The sequence below is a fragment of the Erinaceus europaeus genome, chromosome 16 (assembly GCF_950295315.1).
Source record: "Erinaceus europaeus chromosome 16, mEriEur2.1, whole genome shotgun sequence".
NCBI lineage: Eukaryota > Metazoa > Chordata > Mammalia > Eulipotyphla > Erinaceidae > Erinaceus > Erinaceus europaeus.
Window position 1 is genome coordinate 3,074,000 of NC_080177.1, and position 6,047 is coordinate 3,080,046.

Consider the following 6,047-nt stretch of genomic DNA (forward strand, 5'->3'; position numbering starts at 1 on the left):
CCTGGACCACTAAATTTTTTTTAAAACCTTTTTAAAAAATATTTATTTTATTTATTTATTCCCTTTTGTTGCCCTTGTTGTTTTATTGTTGTAGTTATTATTGTTGTTGTCGTTGTTGGATAGGACAGAGAGAAATGGAGAGAGGAGGGGAAGACAGAGAGGGGGAGAGAAAGATAGACACCTGCAGACCTGCTTCACCGCCTGTGAAGCGACTCCCCTGCAGGTGGGGAGCCGGGGTTCGAACCGGGGTCCTTATGCCGGTCCTTGTGCTTTGTGCCACCTGCGCTTAACCCGCTGCGCTACAGCCCGACTCCCTAAAAATTTTTTTTATATATTTATTTTTAAATTTTATTTTCCTTTTTGTTGCCCTTGTTTATTATTGTTGTTATTGTTAGACAGGACAGAGAGAAATGGAGAGAGGAGGAGAACACAGAGGGGGAGAGAAAGACAGACACCTGCAGACCTGCTTCACTGCCTGTGAAGTGACTCCCCTGCAGGTGGGGAGCCGGGGGCTTGAACCGGGATCCTTATGCCGGTCCTTGGCACTTTGCACCATGTGCTCTTAACCTACTGCGCTACCACCCGGCTCCCTCTTTCACTCTCTTTCTTTCTTTCTCTCTCCTTTTCTTCCTTTCTCTCTCTCTCTCTCTCTTTCTTTCTTTCTTTCTTTCTTTCTTTCTTTCTTTCTCTCTCTCTTTCTTTCTTTCTTCCTGCCTCCAGGGTTATCACTGGGACTCGGTACCTGCAGTACAAATCCACTGCTCCTGGAAGCCAGTTTTCCGTTTTAGTGGCTAGGACAAGGAGAAGTTGAGAAAGGAGGGGGAGGGATAGAAGGGGAGGGAGAGAAAGACAGACACCTGCAGCCCTGTTTCACTGCTTGTGAAGCTTCCTCCTGCAGGTGGGGAGCTGGGGACTTGAACCCGAGTCCTAGTGTGTCACCGCACCAAAGCTTCCCCTGTTGCTGTGGTACTTCCAATGTCGTGTTGGGGTTTGAACCTGGGCTTTGTCAGTGGGGAGGCACAAGCCCTGTTTGGTGAGCTGTTTCTCGGGTCCAGGATGGACATTCGACACATCAGACACACTCCCTCCCTCGTCCAAGGCTTCCTTGTGCGGAAGATGCTCAAGTCCCCAACACAGAAGCAGTGGGTGAGAGCCACTGGGAGGGGAAAGCAGGACAGTCCCATCTTCATGCTTCTCTGTTCAACGTGACATTTGAAACAAGACCATCAGAGACTCTGCTGTGCTGGGAGCCCCTGGAGTCCCTCTGGGTGTGAGGTGGGCAGAAGGGCAGGAGCTGTCGGGGCTGGGGCACGGCCCCCCCTGCGGCCAGAGACCCTGCTCCCTGCTGTTTCCTCTTGGCCAGTGTGACATGGGAACCCTGGTGTGTCAGCCCAGCCCCGGCCCAAGAAAGCATAAGAAAGAAAGAAAGAAAGAAAGAAAGAAAGAAAGAAAGAAAGAAAGAAGTGATGGGGCAGATGGCAGTAGTGCCCCAAGTGTCACGCTCCTACCTGACTCGGGTCAGGCTGTCACACAGGCCACACTGTCCCCTCAGGCTGCCTGGATTCCAGGTGGGCGGGGGACACGGACCGAGATCTAGGGGACAAACAGGACAGATGCCGGACGTTATCTCACAGGTGTGTCTGTCTGTCTCTGTCGCATCTTCGGCTCTAGGCTCTGTATCATCTGTCTGCCTGCCTGCCCATGCTGGTTAAAAATCACTCCACCGTCAGCCCGAGGGTCCACTTGGATTTGTCCCTGAGGCTTTGCTACGCTAATAAATTCAGACTCCCGCAAACAATGCGTGGGCCTTCTCCTTAGACTCTGTGCAGCTGTGGCAGGATAAGGCCCAGCTGAACGTGCAGACGTGGATTCCACACCCCGAAGAGCGACTTTCACGCTGGGGCTCCGTGCCCGCGTGACTCCGCTGTGCCCAGCAGTCACTGGTTCTCCTTTCCCGTTGAAAGAGGGAGAAAGACAGAGAGGTAGAGAGACAGAGATATTACTCTATGGCTCCTGAAGCCTTTCAGGGGGCTTGAACCCAGGTCCCTGAGCACAGGAACATAGATGCTCTACCGCCAGCTGGCCCTGGAATCCCGCATTTTTAAAAGAACAGGGAGCATAGCTTCTACTCCCCATTCCTTCTAAGAACAGCACATATATGGGTTGGGGAGACAGCATGGTGCTTCTCCAAGGCCTCTGGTTCAGTCCCCTGTGCCACCATCAGCCAAAGGTGAGCAGCGCTTTGGGAATTCTCCCTCTCCCTCTCCCTCTCCCTCTCCCTCTCCCTCTCCCTCTCCCTCTCCCTCTTTCTCTCTCTCTCTCACACACACACACACACACACATACACACTAGACGAACAAACTGGTGTGTGTGTGTGTGTGTGTGTAGTTCTTAGGAAATGGCCTAGGAGTGTCCTTAGCACACAGCCACAATCACAGGACTCCCCGGGATTTGTGTGGCCAGGCGGGGACTCTCTAGACTTTGCCCGACCGCCCTTTCTGCTTTATTAATCCGAGTTGTTTGAATTTAATCACACGCACTTACTTCTTGGTGTCTTCTGGCTCGCCTTCCCCATGCCACTTGAGCAGATCACCCCGCTGCAGCTAACACGGGAGAAGACTGTTCTGGAAGGCAGAAGCCCCGGGCCTGGGGTGCAAGGCTGGTCATCAGCACCCCCTGACTTGAGACCACGTCACTCCAGCCCCTGCCTCCCCCATGCCAGTGCCACCTCCTGTGTCTCGTTCAGGTTCTGTCCACCGTCACTTCAGCTCTGGAGGCATCTCTTTCTGTGTCTGTCACAGGAACAGATGTTGTAGGGTTGGGGTCTCTCCTGGGTCACCCAGGACGGTCACTCATGTCACAGTCTACACAGGCCCAGGGGAGCTGAGCATCGGAGCACAGAACTTGCAAGCCTGAGCCTCCAGAAGTCCCCAAGTTCAATCCCCGGCACCAGTAGACACCAGAGCTGAGCAGTGCTCTGGCCAGCTCCCTCCTACAAACCAGTAATTAAATCTGAGCAGACAAAGACCTTCCTGGCTCTCTTATCAGAGAAGGCGACATCCACAGGGGCTGAAGTTGGCACTGTTGTTTCTGGGTTGGTGAGGGTGGGGAGGGGGAGGCGTTCTCCTGTCTTCTGTGTTTATTGGTGGACTAGGGAGACAAGTATAATGGAAAAGAGAGAAGGAAAAAGAAATAATTATCAGCAGGGGAAGCAATCTTTTTACTTTCATTTTTACCCCGATTCTGATTTTTTTTTCTTTCTCTTTTTAAATGAGTTCACACTGGTTGCAATATTAGAAAGATTCTAGGGGTTGGGGACACAGCGTGATGGTTAAGTAAGGCTTTCATGCCTGAGACTCAAAGGTCCCAGGTTCAAGACCCAGCATCCGCTTAAACCAGAGGTGAATGGTACTCTGGTTAAAAACAGGAAGATCTTAGACAGATAGTCTCTTACCTATGACTGTGTGTACAGACCAGCACTCCAGTGTTCTTGGCCTCCCCCCCACAAATCATCTTGTCAGTTTATGAGAAGGCGGAATAATGGGGCCAGGCGGCTGGTAGAGTGCATATGCTACCATGTGCAAGGGCCTGGGTTCAGGCCCCGGTCCCCAGCTGCAGTTCCTCATGAACTGTGAAGCTGTGGTTGCTCTAGTCCCTGCTGCCACCTTTGGGAAGACCCGTAACACCACCGAAGGTCACGGAGCTCCCTTCCCCTTGCTCCGGGGCCGCTGTGGGTGAGCCCTTCCTTAGGCTGCACCCTCTCTTCAAGGAGGCCACTCTGAAGTCTGTGAGCGCTTGTGCCTATTGGGGGGGGGGTTGTCAGCTCTGCTAGAAGGATAATGGCTTTGATATTCCACTTCCCCGGGTTATTTTATGTCACTGAGTGAGAGGGATTCAGAAACACACAGAGACAGCCCAGAGCCCTTGATGGTGCTGGGAACTGAACCTGGGACCTTGGAGCCTCATGCAGGACAGTCTTTTTGCAGAATCATTACATTGTTTCCCCAGCCCTGTTCGTTTGTTTGTTTTCTTGCCTTCAGCTTTATTGCCGGGGCTCGGCAGTACTTGCACTATGAATCCACAATGCTCCTGGTGGCCATCCTTTTTCCATTGTTGTTGCTATTATTGCTATTGTTGTTGTTGCTGCTGTTGTTGGATAGGGCAGAGAGAAATGGAGAGAGGAGGGGAAGACAGAGAGGGGGAGAGAAAGATAGACACCTGCAGACCTGCTTCACCGCCTGTGAAGCGACTCTCCTGCAGATGGGGAGCCGGGGGCTCGAACTGGGATCCTTGCGTGGGTCCTTGTGCTTTGGACTATGTGCTCTTAACCCGCTGCGCCACCAGCTGGCCCCCTGTTTACTATATTTTAATTAAAGAGAGAGAGACAGCCCAGAGCCCTGCTCAGCTCTGGCTGATGGTGGCACTGGGGACTGAACCTGGGACCTCAGAGCCTCAGCGGGAGCTGTCTCCGCCGCCCTCTGCTGAATTCCCATCTGGAGTGGGGGTCGTGTGGTGGTGTGGGGCAGAGCCGCGCTTGCTCAGTGTAAGTCCTGGAGCACTGGCCATTCCTCGTGGTACCTGCATCTTTAAAGCCACTTCCTGGCCCTTTATCTCCTTTAATCTCCTCCTGCCGGCCTCAAGTTCTTTCTCTCCAGCCTCTGGCGCCCCCTCCATCTCCTCCTCCCTGGGTTCCCCTCCGGCCCCAGCAGCAAGCCTGCTCTGCCTTTCACCCCCAGCCCCCCAAAGGCTCAGCCGGCCCCGCAGTGCTGGGGTGACCGTCAACAGCGCTTCTTCTCTCTCGCCTGGAAGCTGCCAGCCCACAGCCTCCCTCCCTTGGACTATTTATCCTCACAAAAGTCTCTAATAAGGCTTCATTGTGTTCGCCTTTGCCCGGCCGGGCTTCACATTATCATTCCAGGCCCAGCAAAGGAAAACAGAAACAGTCTTTTAAAACAGGCCGCCGGCTGGTCTCCGTGTGCCCTTCAGAGAAGGAGGACGACCTGGTGTTGGGCCTGCCCAGCCCGGGCCGGAGAGTCCCAGGTACTGACTCTGCCTTTTCTTCTCCGGCCTGTCTGTGCGTGGCTCTGTGTGTGGACCTGAAAGCCGTCTGTGCTCAGCGGCGGCGACCTTCCCGTGCAGGCGGCCTGGCGCCCCAGGGTCCAGAGAGAGACAGTGCCAGGCGCCACACACTTGGCTTCTTTCTCCTCCGTTTCCTACTGGGTCTTTGCTTCCTTGTCCTGAGTCTTCACCTCCTTTATCTCCCAGGTCGCTCGAGAGGAACCAAGTGGCTGGAACCGGGATCCTTCAGCCGGTCCTTGTGCTTTGTGCCACCTGCGCTTAACCCGCTGCGCCACCGCCCGACTCAACCCCCCCCCCCCCATAAGAGCAGGTTAGAGCAGCTCATGGGTCTGCTCCCCAGTCCCATTTCAGAGCTCTAGGCTGACTCCTATGTGGAGGAATTGTAAGAGGAACAGTCATGGGAGTCGGGCGGTGGCGCAGCGGGTTAAGAGCAGGTGGCACAAAGCACAAGGACCGGCTGAGGGATCCCGGTTCCAGCCCCGGGCTCCCCACCTGCAGGGGAGTCGCTTCACAGGCGATGAAGCAGGTCTGCAGGTGTCTGTCTTTCTCTCCCCCTCTCTGCCTTCCCCTCCTCTCTCCATTTCTCTCTGTCCTATCCAACAACGACAACAATAATAGCAACAACAATAAAACAACAAGGACAACTAAAGGGAATAATAATAAATATTAAAAAAAGAAACAGTCATGTTTCAGGGAGAAGATGAGCATTGATCGGGAGAAAGAAAAGGAGAAGAAAATACAAACCATGCAGGTGTGTAGGCAAGAGAGAGACAGAGACAGAGAGACAGAGACAGAGACACAGAGAGACAGAGACACAGAGAGACAGAGACAGAGAGACACAGACAGAGACAGACAGACAGAGACAGAGAGACACAGAGACAGAGAGAGACAGAGACAGACAGAGACAGAGATAGAGACACAGAGAGACAGAGACACAGAGAGACAGAGACAGAGAGACACAGACAGA